This window comes from Moschus berezovskii, chromosome 6 (genome assembly GCF_049115385.1).
Source record: "Moschus berezovskii isolate FMDL1 chromosome 6, NW_MosBer_1.0, whole genome shotgun sequence".
Lineage (NCBI taxonomy): Eukaryota > Metazoa > Chordata > Mammalia > Artiodactyla > Moschidae > Moschus > Moschus berezovskii.
The window spans coordinates 116,046,283-116,060,407 of NC_142465.1; the positions used below are offsets into that span (position 1 = coordinate 116,046,283).

A 14,125-nucleotide genomic window follows, 5' to 3' on the forward strand; every position below is an offset into this window, starting at 1 on the left:
GTGCCATCCCTGATCCAGGGAGATCCCACATGTTCAGAGCTACTAAGCCTGTGGGTCACAAGTATTGAACCTGTGATCTAGAGTCCAGGAACTGAAACTACTGAGCCCTCTAGCTGCAGATACTGAAGCCTGAGTGTCCTAGAGACCGTGCTCCACAACTAGAGGATCCACTGCATTGAGAAGTCCTCACACTGCAACTGGAGAGTGGTACTTGTTCCCCGCAACTAGAGAAAAGCCCGAGCAGCAACAAAGATTCAGAACAGCCAAAGATAAATTAATAAATAATTTGGAATGCTTCATGAATTTGTGTGTCATCCTTGCACTGGGGCCATGCAAATATTCTCTGTATCATTCCAATTTTAGTATATGCGCTGCTAAAGTGAGCACCTGGATGAACTTTTATTCCTTGCCTGATTACCCTATCTAGAACCTCGAAAACAATGTTAAATAGAAGTGATGACAGTGAACATTCTTGTCTTGTTCTTGATCTTAGGGGTATATCACTCAGTTCAGTTCAGTTGCTCAGCTGTGTCCGACTCTCTGCGACCCCATGGACTGCAGCACGCCAGGCCTCCCTGTCCATCACCAACTCCCGGAGCTTGCTCAAACTCATGTCCATCAAGTCGGTGATGCCATCCAACCATCTCATTCTCTGTCATCCCCTTATCCCACCTTCAGTCTTTTACAGCATCAGGATCTTTTCCAATGAGTTGGCTCTTCGCATCAGGTGGCCAAAGTACTGGAGCTTTAGCTTCAGCATCAGTTCTTTCAATGAATATTCAGGACTGATTTCCTTTAGGATGGACTGGTTTGATCTCCTGGCAGTCCAAGAGACTCTAAAGAGTATTCTCCAACACCAGTTCAAAAGCATCAATTCTTTGGTGCTCAGCTTTCTTTATGGTCCAACTCTCACATCCATACTGGAAAAACCATAGCTTTGACTAGATGGACCTTTGTCAGCAAAGTAATGTCTTTGCTTTTTAATATGCTGTCTAGGTTCATCATAGCTTTTCTTCCAAGGAGCAACTGGCTTTTAATTTCATGGCTGTAGTCACCATCTGCAGTGATCGAACAGTATATCATTCAGTCTTTCACAATTAAGTTTGTTGTTAATTATGATGAGTTTTTCATAGATTCTCTTTGTTAGGTTGTGAAAGTTACCTTCCATTCTTAGTTTGTTGAGTATTTTTATTATAAACTGTTGGATTTGGTCAGATGCTTTTTTCTGTATCTATTGAGATGATCGTATGGTTTTTGTCGTTTATTTTATCCATGTGCTACATTAATTGATTTTCAAATCCCAAAGACCATCTTCAAGGTCCAGATTCACAAAGAAGACTCACAGGATTCAGTATGTAGTCATACTCACAGCTAAGCTTTATTATAGTGGAAGGGTACAGAGTGAAATCAGCAAAGAGAAACAGCACATGGGGCAAAGTCCAGAGGAAACCAACACAAGCTTTCTGAGTGCTCTTCAAGTGGAAACATGCCTAACACCCCCAACAAGTCCTGACAATTCATGAGATGCTGTTTACCACAGAAACTCATTTGAAATTCGGCATCCAAGGTTTTTATTAAAGACCGGTCACTTAGGCATCCTTTGCCTTGCATGGACCAAAATTCCAGACTCTTAGAAGGAAAGGAGGTATTTAGTTAGCATAAACCACATTATTTGTATACATAGTATAGGCAAAGTGAGCTGCACTTACCAGTCCTGAAATTCCCATTCCCAGATGCCAGCCAAGGGCCCACCTTGCAAACCAGCATTTCTAAGGATTCCGTTCCGTTCCGTCGCTCAGTCGTGTCCGACTCTTTGCGACCCCATGGACTGTAGCCTACCAGGCTTCTCCGTCCATGGGATTCTCCAGGCAAGAATACTGGAGTGGGTTACCATTTCCTTCTCCAGGGGATCTTCCCGACCCAGGGATCGAACCCGGGTCTCCCACATTGGAAGCAGACGCTTTAACCTCTGAGCCACCAGGGAAGCCCATTTCTAAGGATAGCAGTCTTAAATTCCATGTGTTTACTCCTTTCTGCATAAGATATTAAACCAACCTTGTATTCCTGGAATAAGTCCCACTTGATCATGGTGTATAATCCTTGTCACATATTTTTAATTATTATTTATTTATTGAAATATACTTGATTTACAATACTATGCTAATTTCTGCTGTACAGAAAGTGATTCAGTTATATACATATATTCATTCTTTTTATATACTTTTGGGATCATTTTGCTAGTATTTTGTTCAGGATTTTTGTGTCTAAATTTGTGAGGGATATTGGTCTGTAGGTTTCTTTTCTTGTGATGTCTTTGTCTAGTTTTGATATCAGAGTAATATTGGTCTCATGCAATGACTGGAAAGTTTTCTATCCTGTTTTTGGAAGAGTTGGCCCTTCCAGTCTTTGGAATATTGATGTATTTGTTTCCTTTTGCTGCTGTAGCATGTTATCACAAACTTAGTGGCTTAAACTGACAAATGTGTTCTACGATTCTGGAGATTGAACATCCAAAAATCAAAAAGTGAGGGATTTCCTTGGCAGTCCAATGGTTAAGACTTCCCACTTCCAATGTCTTGGGTTTGATCCCTGGTCAGGGAACTAAGATCCCACATGCTGCAAGGCACAGCAAAAAAAGAATAAATTTTTTTAAAAAAAGGTGCAAAAGCTGAGGTGTAATGGGACTGCTTCCTTCTGGAGGCTCCAGGAAAGAATTTTTTTTTTGCACAAATGTTCACACATTGCTTTCTTTTCATTTTATTTATTTATTTTTGGCTTTGCTGAGGCTTTGTTGCTGCATTGGAGCTTTCTTTAGCTGTAGCAAGTCAGGGCTACTCTTTGCTGAGGTGCACGGGCTTTTCATTGCAGTGGCTTCTCTTGTTGCAGAGCATGGGCTCTAGGTGCACAGGTTTCAGTAGTTGCAGCACGTGGGCTCAGTAGCTGTGGCACATCGGCTCAGTTCCTCTGCAGCAAGTGCAATCTTCCTGGATCAGGGATCGAACCCGTGTCCCCTGCACTGGCAGGTAGATTCTTATCCACTGCACCACCAGGGAAGCCCTCCAGGAGAAAATCTTTCTACTTCTTGCCTTTTCCAGCTTCTAGAAGCTTCTCATGGCTCTTTTCTCCATCATCACAGCCAGTTGAGTAGTAGCTTCTTTTCCAGACTCTTCTTCCCTCTGCTTCCTTCTTGACGTGGCATCCTAACCCTGACTCTTCCATCATCCCTCTTATAAGGACCTTTCTAATTACATTGGGCCTACTCAGAAAATCCGGGATCATCTCCCTATCTCCAAATTCTTGGCTGAATCACATCTGTAAAATTCCTTTTGTCATATACATTAACATTCATAGGTTCTTTGAATTGCGACAGACAAGGATATCTTTGGGGAGCCTTTATTCCACCTACCATAATTGGTAGTAATTCTTCTTTGAATGTTTAGTCGAATTTGCCAGTGAAGCTATCTGAGACTGAACTTTTCTTTGTGGGACATTTTAAATTATTAATTGGATGTCTTTATTTACAATAGGCCTATTCACATTTTCAGTTTCTTATTCTTTTTTTAAGTCATGTCTGACTCTTTGTGACCCCATGACTGTACAGTTCATGGAATTCTCTAGGCCAGAATACTGGAGTGGATAGCCTTTCACTTCTCCAGGGCATCTTCCCAACCCAGGGATTGAACCCAGGTCTCCTGCATTTCAGGAGGATTCTTTACCAACTGAGCCACAAAGGAAGCCCAGGTTCTTCTTTCTTGAAATAACTTCATTTGTTTTTGGTTGGCTGTGCTGGACTTCATTGCTTCACGGGCTTTCTCTTGTTGTGGTGAGCAGGGGCTACTCTTTGTTCCAGCGCATGAGCTTCTTACTGTGGTGGCATCTCTTGTTGCAGAGCATGGGCTCTAGGGCACAGACTCAATGGTTGTGGCACATGGGCTTAATTGCTCCGAGGCATGTGGGATCCTCCTGGACGAGGGATCAAACTACTGTCTTCTGCACTGGCAGGCAGATTCTTTACCACTAAGCCACTAGGGAAGTCCTCAACTTCTTCAGGGAGTTTCAATAGTTGTGCTTTTCTAGAATTTGCCCATTTGATCTAAATTATCTAATTTGTTGCAGTACAGTTGTTCATAGTATTCTCCAGCTTTATGGATGTATAACTTACAAATGAAATTGTATACATTGAAGGTGTACAACATGATGATTTAATCTATGTATACTTTGTGAAATGATTTCCACAGTCAAGTTAATTAACAGATCCATTATCTCAGATAGTTACTTTTTTTGCATGTGTGTGGTGAGGATGAAGAAAAAACTTAAAAGTTTTATTCACTCAGTCATGTATGACTCTGCAACCTCATGGACTGTAGCCCACCAGCTCCTCTGTCCGTGGAATTCTCCAGGCAGAAATAATGGAGTGGGCAGCCATTCCCTTCTCCAGGGGATCTTCCTGACCCAGGGGTCGAACCCGTGTGTCCTGAATTGCAGGCAGACTCTTTACCATCTGAGCCATGAGGGAAGTCCAGAGTCTATTCTCTTAGCAGATTTTAAGTACACAGCATAATACTGGGGATAGTTTCATTCTGTGCATTAGATCTCCAGGACTTATTCATCTTAACTGCAGATTAGTACCTTTGAGCAGCATCTCCCCATATGGTATCCTCTTATAATCTTTCCTATTTCTGTAAGTTTAGTATTAATGTCCCTTCTTTTAGTTGTGATTTTAGAAATTTTAATTTTCTTTTTCTCTGATCAGTCTAGCTAAAGTGTATCACTTTTGTTGATTTTTTGAAAAAACTTTGGGTTTTATTGATGTTCACTATTGTTTTTCTGCTCTTTAGTTCATTTGTTTTCTGCTCTAGTCTTTATTATTTCCTTCTTTCTCCTTCTTTTGGGTTTTATTTGCTCTTTTTTTTCTAGTTCCTTAAGGCGGAAGTTTAAGTACTTGATTTAAGATCTTTCTTTGTATTAAAACTAGGCATTTACAGTTATAAATTGTGCCCTGAGCCCTGCTTCAGCTGCATGTTGTGTAGGGGTTAAGGTCACAAGATCAGGACCCACTCCCTAGGTTGAAATTCAGCTCTGCAACTTATTAACCGCTTGGCCTTGGGCAATAGCCTCATCTGTAAAGTGATATAATATGATAGCAACTGCTTCATCGAATTGTTGTGAGGATTCTGTATATATTAATATACTTAAAGGACTTAAAACAATGCCCAGAAAATAGAAAGCACTTACTAAGTATAGCTAATATTATTTATTTAACAATTATGCATTGAATCACCACTATGTAGCAGATTTGGTTGTCATGAGAATGATAAACAAGACTAAGGTGCCACTCTCCGGACATTTTTGTTCCAGCTGGGAGAGACAGTACATTAATTAATTACTTAATAATAATTTTTAATAAACAAATTAATTAATGTGCTAGAGATAACCTGAGGAACTCTTTTAGATTGGGAAAAGTGGGTTAAGGAAACCCATATCCCAGTGAAATTTGTCAGGGACAGAATATGCCAAGCTGAGGAAAGGGCTCATGTAGAAGTCCCACAACAGGAACGAGAGCAGAATGTTTGAGACCCCCTCAGGTAGGCTGGCGGAGAAGGCAATGGCAAGCCACTCCAGTACTATTGCCTAGAAAATCCCATGGATGGAGGAGCCTGGTAGGCTGCAGTCCGTCGGGTCTCTAAGGGTCGGACACGACTGAGCGACTTCACTTTCACTTTTCACTTTCACACTTTGGAGAAGGAAATGGCAACCCACTCCAGTGTTCTTGCCTGGAGAATCCCAGGGATGGGGGAGCCTGGTGGGCTTCCGTCTATGGGGTCACACAGAGTCGGACACGACTGAAGTGACTTAGCAGCAGCAGCAGCAGCAGGTAGGCTGGAGGCGGAGAGAGGAGTGGTTTCAGAAGAGGTCAATCTGGGGCTTTAAATGACCTCATGGGATTCCAGAGTCTGGCTGTTCTGTAGTATTTTAAAATTTTTTATTGAAGTTATAGTTGGTTTATAATGTCAGGCTTAATTTCTGCTGTACAGTAAAATGACTCAGTTATATATGTATGTATTCTTTTCATATTCATTTCCGTTATGGTTTATCACAAGATATTGAATATAGGTCCCTATATCATAGGACCTTGTTTATCCATCCTGTATACAATAGTTTGCATCTGCTAATCCCAAACTTCCAGTCCTTCCTTCCCCTCACCCCCTGGGCAACCACAAGTCTGTTCTCTGTATCTGTAAGTCTGTTTCTGTGTCATAGATATGCCCCTTTGTGTTGAATTTTAGATTCCACATAGAGGTGATATCATATGGTATCTGTCCTTCTCTTCCTGAGTTTTAAGATGTTCTCTTCCCAATGGTTGTTTCCCTATTTGTTACTCTTACAACAATGGCAGCACACAGGTTCATCTCTGCGTTCAGCAAGTTTCTAAGACAGATTCCAAAGGTAAAATGATTGGGTTGTATTACTTTTTAATTGGAAACAATGTTATTTTAAAAAATGAATAAATGAGGGACCATACAATGGGGAGTGGGACCCTCTAGGGGCACGGCAGCACATTCTGGAAGACTCTCATGTGCTGAGAAGTTAAGCCTTCAGGCAGCAAAGAGCTGCGGAATAATAAATTGTTGCTAATCATTTATTAAGTTTGTTATGCACCTGGCACTCTGCTTCTTTACATGCAAATTCATATTTCATCCTTGTAAAAATACTCTGCTATAATACTATCGGTATCCATCATTGTACAGCCAAGGAAACTGAGACTAGGTTAAAATAATTTGCAGAAAAAGTGGTGCAGCTCATAGGTAGGGTAGTCTGGATTTGAATCTAGGAATCTGGATTCCACTTCTAAGTTTAAGCACTATGTCTGATGGTTGAAGAGTCGGGAATGGGTCAAAGGCAGACCAAAGTGAAGGCGTCTTCTAGCTTTGTGAGAATAGCTCTGAGAGCAGGACACAGACAGAAGTGCTCCAGTCTTCAGCAGAGGTACAAAGGAATGTACTTTGCTGGCAGCCCCCAGTCCAAATTGTCCAAGAGTTCCATAACACAGAGACTATTCGGGGCTGAAAGAAGCCGTCTGCTTTGGTATTTCAAACCTAAGCAATTATGAGGAGTGGCTTAAAGCAGTGAGAGATAAGGCTAACTTTCCCCCAGAGGCCAGGAGCCTGAAGGCAAAAATGGGATTCAGGAATGTGCCTTCCCGCCCTGTTTCAGAGGCTTTGAAAGTGGTGGCCATCAAGCTCAGCCCTGGGATTCACTTGTAAACCAAAATGCATGCTTAGTTGCTCAATCGTGTCCAACTCTGAGACCCCATGAACTGTAGCCCCCCAGCTCCTCTGTCCGTGGGATTCTCCAGGCAAGAATACTGGAGTGGGTTGCTATTTCCTACTCCAGGGGATCTCCCCAGTCCAGGGATCAAACCCACGTCCCCTGCAATTGCAGGCGGATTCTTTACCACTGAGCCACCAGGGAAGCCCATAGACCAAAGTATCCAGGCTTAAGAGTTATATGTAGGTGAGCTCTTTGGCTGCGATCCCTTCCTTGCACACAAAGTAAATAATCTAGAAGGCTACTCAGAGAAAGAATTAAATAGTAGTTCCCACTTATCCTCGGGGACATGTTTCAAGACCAGTAGTGGGTGCCTAAAACCACAGACAGTACGGAACCCCATACATACTGTTATTTCTAGCATCACTACTCTTGTTCTTTGGGGTCATTATGATGTGAAATGAGTAATCTGAACACAAGCACTGGGACACTGAAATAGTCGATCTGATCACGAAGAAGGGTGCTAAATGTCTTCTCCATGGGAAATGTGTGCAGTGTGGATACACTGGACAAATGGATGATTCATGTCCCTGCAGGACAGAGCTAGACAGGGCAAGATTTCATCACACTTCTCGGAACACTGTGCAATTTAAAACTTATGAATAGTTTGTTCTGGAGTTATCCAATTAATATTTTCTGATGGCGTTTGACCTTGGCTAACTGAAACGGGGCAAAGTGTAAGCGAAACTGAAACCGGGGATAAGAGGGGACTACTGTATTAGCAAAGAAACCACGAACTTGAGAACATCTGTGACTACTCAACCCTGAAGGAAACCCGCATCAGTAGGAGGCAAACATTGAAACTATGTGGCCTCAATAAACCACCTCCCCAATGCCCACCTTCCTTGTGTCCTTGTAGAAGAATGGACATTTTCAGAACAGTCATTTTTATTGTGATTATCTTGTTCTCACTCCACTTACGTGCGTCTGTGCTCAATTGTATCCAACTGTTTGCCACCCCATGGACTGCAATCCTCCAGGCTCCTCTGCCTCAAAAGATCTATTTCCAAATTCCCTCAAGTGAGGCTCTGCACAGGACAGCCTTGCAACATGGCAGCTGGATTTTTCCAGAATGAACCATCCAAGAGAAAGAGAAAGTTAAGCCCACAAGACAGAACCACCATCTTTTCATGAGCTAATCTTGAAAGTAACATTCTACCGTGTCTCCTGTATTATCTTCTCTGTGTGCACGTGCTCAGTCGCTCAGTCAGGTCCAACTCTTTTGTGACCCCATAAACTGCAGCCAGCCAAACTGCTCTGTCCATGAGATTTCCCAGGCAAGAATACTGGAGTGGCTTGCCATTTCCTTCTCCAGGGATCTTCCTGATCCAGGGATTTAACCCGTGCCTCTTGCATTGGCAAGCAGATACTTTACCACTGAGCTACCTGAGAAGCCCCTCTTACTCTGTTCCATTCCGTTCCGTTCCGTCACTCAGTCGTGTCCGACTCTTTGCGACCCCATGGACTGTAGCCTACCAGGCTTCTCCGTCCATGGGATTCTCCAGGTAAGAATACTGGAGTGGGTTACCGTTTCCTTCCACTAGTATATATTTAAAGATAGTTTGTCTTTTAGTTTTTAGGTTGCACCTTTATCTGAACCAGGACTTCCCTGATGGCTCAGATGGTAAAGCATCTGCCCACAATGTGGGAAACCTGGGTTTGATCCCTGGATCAGGAAGATCCTCTGGAGAAAGAAATGACAACCCACTCCAGTACTCTTGCCTAGAAAATCCCATGGACAGAGGAGCCTGGTAAGCTATAGTCCATGGGGTTGCAGAGTTGGACACGACTGAGTGACTAAACTTTAAAAACTTTAATCTGAACCTTATGGGTAGTTACACACTTAGGTTATAGATTTTGAGCTGGATACAGTGGGATTTGGGAGTTTCTCTATTGGGGAGCAGGTAAGTATGTTTTATAAGTGGAGAGAAGAATATATAGAGTGATGATTTAATTTACCATCCAAACTAGGACAATTTTTAAAAACTGTTTTCTTTTGTTTTGTTTGAGGGGAGATGCAGGCTGAGCTGAGGGGAATGAGGAATCTTAGTTTCCCAACCAGAGATCGAACTTGTGCCCTTGCCATGGGAGCGCAGACTCTTAATCATCAGAGTTCCAGCAAAGTCCCTCTCCAAAAAGCCATTTATTTTAATATTATTTATTCAGATGTTAATGTGATTGTATGTGCATGTTTATTTTAATAGCACATATAAAAACTGTGCACATTTAAAGTGTATGAATTAAAAATTTTTGACATATACATATATATATATGTATATATACCTGTATATGGAGAAAGCAATGGCAAGTCACTCCAGTACTCTTGCCTAGAAAATCCCACGGACAGAGGAGCCTGGTAGGCTGCAGTCTATGGGGTCGCTATGAGTCAGACACGACTGAGCGACTTCACTTTCACATTGGAGAAGGAAATGGTAACCCACTCCAGTGTTCTTGCCTGGAGAATCCCAGGGACGGGGAAGCCTGATGGGCTGCCGTCTATGGGGTCACACAGAGTCAGACATGACTGAAGTGACTTAGCAGCAGCAGCAGCATACCTGTATATACCCATGAAACCATCACCACAATCAGGATAATGAACTTAGCCATCAGCTCTTCCAAAGCTTCCTAGTGTTCCTTGGTGATTCTTCCTGCTTAACTTTCTTGTTCAGTCACTCAGTCGTGTCTGACTCTTTGCAACCCCATGGACTGCAGCACTCCAGGCTTCCCTGTCCTTCACCATCTCCCAGAGCTTGCTCAAACTCATGTCCATTGAGTTGGTGATGCCATCCAACCATCCCATCCTCTGTCATCCCTTCCTCCTGCCTTCAATCCTTCCCAGCATCAGGGGCTTTTCCAATGAGTCAGCTCTTCACACCAGGTGGCCAAAGCGTTGGACCCTTATCTCTCCAGGCCACCACCATATACTCCCAGTATACAGTAATGTGCATTTTCTGGAATGTATATAACTGCTATATAAATGTATATATGAATATGGCATATACTATTTTTTATAACTTTATTTACTTTATTGTTTATTTTATTTTTGTCTGCACTGGGTCTTCGTTGCTTTGGGTGGGCTTTCTTTAGCTGTGGCAAACAGGAGCTACTCTTGTTTGCAATGCACAGGCTTCTCAGTGTGATACCTTTTCTTGTTGTGGAGCACAGCCTCTAGAGCTGGCGGGCTTCAGTAGTTGTGGCTGCCTGGCTTAGTTGCCCTGAGGCATGTGGAATCCTCCCAGATCAAGGATAGAGCCCATGACCCCTGCACTGGCAGGTAGATTCTTAACTGCTGTGCGACCAGCAAAGTCCCAGCATATACTATTTTACTGGCTTCTTTCACTCAATATAATCATTTTGAGATTCATCTATCTTATTGTAGGTATCATCAACATATTCCTTTTTACTACCAAATACTATTCCATTGTATGGATATACCAGAGTTTGTTTATCCATTAACCTCTTAATGTATGTTTGGGTTGTTTCCATTTGGGGGTTATTGCAAATAAAGCTGCTCTGACCTGTCATTATTTATAATGGATATATATGTTTTCTTTTCTCTTAGGTAGATACGTTAAGCTTTTATTTTCACTTTTTAAAAACTGTGGCAAAATGCACATAAGATGCATCATTTTAACAGTTTTGAAGTGATCCGTGGCATTAAATACATTCACACTATTGTGTTACCATCACTCTATACATTTCTAGAACCTCTTCATCATCCCAAATAGAAACTCCTGTACCTAAGAAGCAGTAACTCTCATTTCTCCCACCCCTCAGCCCTGGTAACCACTTTCTGTCTTTATGAATTTACCTATTCTGTGTAACTCATATAAATGGAATCATACAGGATCTGTCCTTTTGTGTCCGGTTTCTTTCACTTAGCATAATGTTTTCAAGGTTCCTCCATGCTGTGGCGTGTATCAGTATTTCATTCTTTTTAATAGCTGAATAGTATTCCTTTGTAGGTATATTTCACGTTTTGTTTATTCTTCACTCTGTTGATGGACACTTGGTTGTTTCCACCTTTTGGTTATTATGGATAATGCTTCTATGACTATATATAGGTATCTGGTATATAGGTATCTGTGTGAATCCCCACTTTCAATTATTATTTTTGAATTTATTTTTAATTAGAGGATCATTGCTTTGCAATGTTGTGTTGGTTTCTGCTGTATAAGAATGTGACTAAGTCTTAAGTAGACATATATTCCCTTTCTCGTGAGCCTCTCTCCTGCCTCCACCAACCCAGCCGGCGGGGTCATCCCAGAGCACCGGGCTGAGTTCTCTGTGTTGTGCAGCAACCTCCCAGTGGCTCTCTTCACACAAGGTAGCGTGTGCTTGTCGGTGCTACTCTCTCGTTCGTGCCGCCCTCTCCTCCCCCACTGTGTCCACAAGTCCGTCTTCTGTGCCTGTGCCTCTGGTCCTGCCCTACAAAGAGGTTCATCAGTACCTTTTCCTAGATTCTATACATATGCATTAATATGCAGTATTTGTTTTTCTCTTTCTAACTTACTTCACTCTGTCTGACAGTCTTTCAATGGACTCAAATTCATTCCTTTTTACGTCTGAGTAAATATTCCATTGTATATGTGTACCACAACTTCTTTATACAGTCATCTGTCGATGGACATCTAGGTTGCTTCCTTATCCTGGCTATTGTAAATAGTGCTGCAATGAACACTGGGGTACACGTGTCTTTTTGAAGTATGGTTTTCTCAGGGTGTATGCCCAATAGTGGGATTGCAGGGTCATAAGGTAGTTTTTTTTTCCTAGTTTTTTAAGGAATCTCCATACTGTTCTCCATAGTGGTTGTATCATTTGCATTCCCACCAACAGTAAAAGACGGTTCCCTTTTCTCCACATCTTCTCCAGCATTTATTGTTTGTAGATTTTTTGATGATGGCCAGAAGATCAGTGTGAGGTGTTACCTCACTGTAGTTTTGATTTGCATTTCTCTAATAATGAGCATTGTTGAGCATCTTTTCATGTGTTTGTTGGCCACCTGTATGACTTCTTGGGAGAAGTGTCTGTTTAGCTCTTCTGCCCATTTTTTGATTGTTTGTTTTTCTTTTTAATTCTTTGGGGTATATACCTAGAAGTAGAATTGCTGGATCATATCATTGGAACTACTGATGCTGAAGCTGAAGCTCCAATACTTTGACCACCTAATGTGAGAAGCCAACTTTTTGGAAAAGACCCTGATGCTGGGGAAGATTGAGGGTAGGAAGAGAAGGGGGTGACAGAGGGTGACATGGTTGGATGGCATCATCTACTCAATGGATATGAGTCTGAGCAAACTCCAAGAGATAGCGAAGGATAAGGAAGACTGGTGTGCTGCAGTTCATGTGGTTGCAAAGAGTTGGACACGACTTAGTGAATGAACCACAATGGCAATTTTATTTTTAACTTTTTGAGGAACCACCAAACTTTTTCCTTTTCTGCCCTTTTGAGTGAAAAGTAATTCTATTAATACACGAATAATTGTGTAAGCTATGGCAATCCCATGCAAATTGGGATATATGGTTGTCTTTTGTGTATATAGACATACAGAAGGAATGTGGCAGAGAAAATTGTTTCCCTGTATATGTTCTCTGCTTGGCCTATAAAATTTATGTGTGTATGTGGCTACTCAGAATGAAATCCATATTTCCAAGGCTGCCTTGTAGCAAGGCATAACTGTGAAACTAAATTCTGGCCAGTGGGATATATAACAGCCACTGCAGTTTCCAGGGAGGGTCCTTACAGGGATCTCTTTCTCCTGACTGGGATGGAAATACCCTGGCTGCTAGATCTCAGAACAGAGATGATTTAGGAAAGGAAGATGCACAAGGCAGTGAGATGGGGTTGAAGGAGGCTGGGTCTCTCATACCCACTGGAATCCCTAATGCCAGTGGTGGACCATCTACCTCTGGACTTTTACCAGGGGCAAAGTTAAATTTTTGTTTGGTTTGAGGTTTTCTGATTCTAATTCTTCCAGGTACTCTCAGTAGCTAGTCACTGATTGTTTTAGTGCTTGAAATGTGATAGTTATGATCTTGGGGTTAAGTTGGTGGAAACCCAAACTTAAGTCTGGCTTTCTTTGATTTGTTCAGCGCTAGACAATTTCAAGCTCCCTCACTGTTTACACCTCCTCCTTCCTTTTCTTCTCAGCCCTGTGCTCCCCCTTTTGTGGCAAACAAAGCCCCTCAGCCTGGACCCTCACTTCCAGCACTCGCTCTCACTGGCAACTGGAGAAGCTGGCTGTGTCCCCACAGCTACGGGAAAGAGGCTCCTCTGGGCCACCTCGCCATCCGCGCCTGCAGTGCTAAGTCTGCAGTCTCCTCCTGCCAGCTCCTCACTGTTTGTCTCTTCATGCCGCCTCCCATCACTGTTTACTCATTGAAAACTCGGCACTGGGCCCCAGGCAGGGGCAGGCAGTGGAAAGCAAAGGGGCCAGAGAGCTGGGCTCATGGTTGACCTCAGGGTCTGACCTGCTGTCATGAGGAGCTTGGTATGAGATTTCTGGGGAAATCTTAGTCCCTAGCATCCCCTCCCGCTATCCCACACCCCCACTTCCCCTGCCTTTCTGAAGCATTCTCCCATTTCTCCCCACCACGAATTTCTTTCTCTTGGCCTCACCGTAAGCAGGTTGTTTTTCCTACAGTGCTAGGGCCCCCAGTCACTCTCTTGAACAATTTATTGTCTCTCCAGCCTCACCAGTATTTCTGACTCCTGTGCTCCTAACGCTCACCCCTGCCTCCTTGAAGGCAGGAGTCAGCAGACTTTCTGTAAAGGGCAAGACTGCAAGTATCTTAGG

At 42.6% G+C, this 14,125-nt stretch overlaps 1 non-coding gene across 1 annotated transcript; it reads right to left on the reverse strand.

Moving 5' to 3' along the window:
- Positions 1-280: 280 nt before the first annotated feature.
- Positions 281-387, reverse strand: LOC129537356 (U6 spliceosomal RNA). Its single transcript, XR_008682010.1, has one exon. It is a non-coding gene; the product is annotated as a U6 spliceosomal RNA (small nuclear RNA).
- Positions 388-14,125: the final 13,738 nt, after the last annotated feature.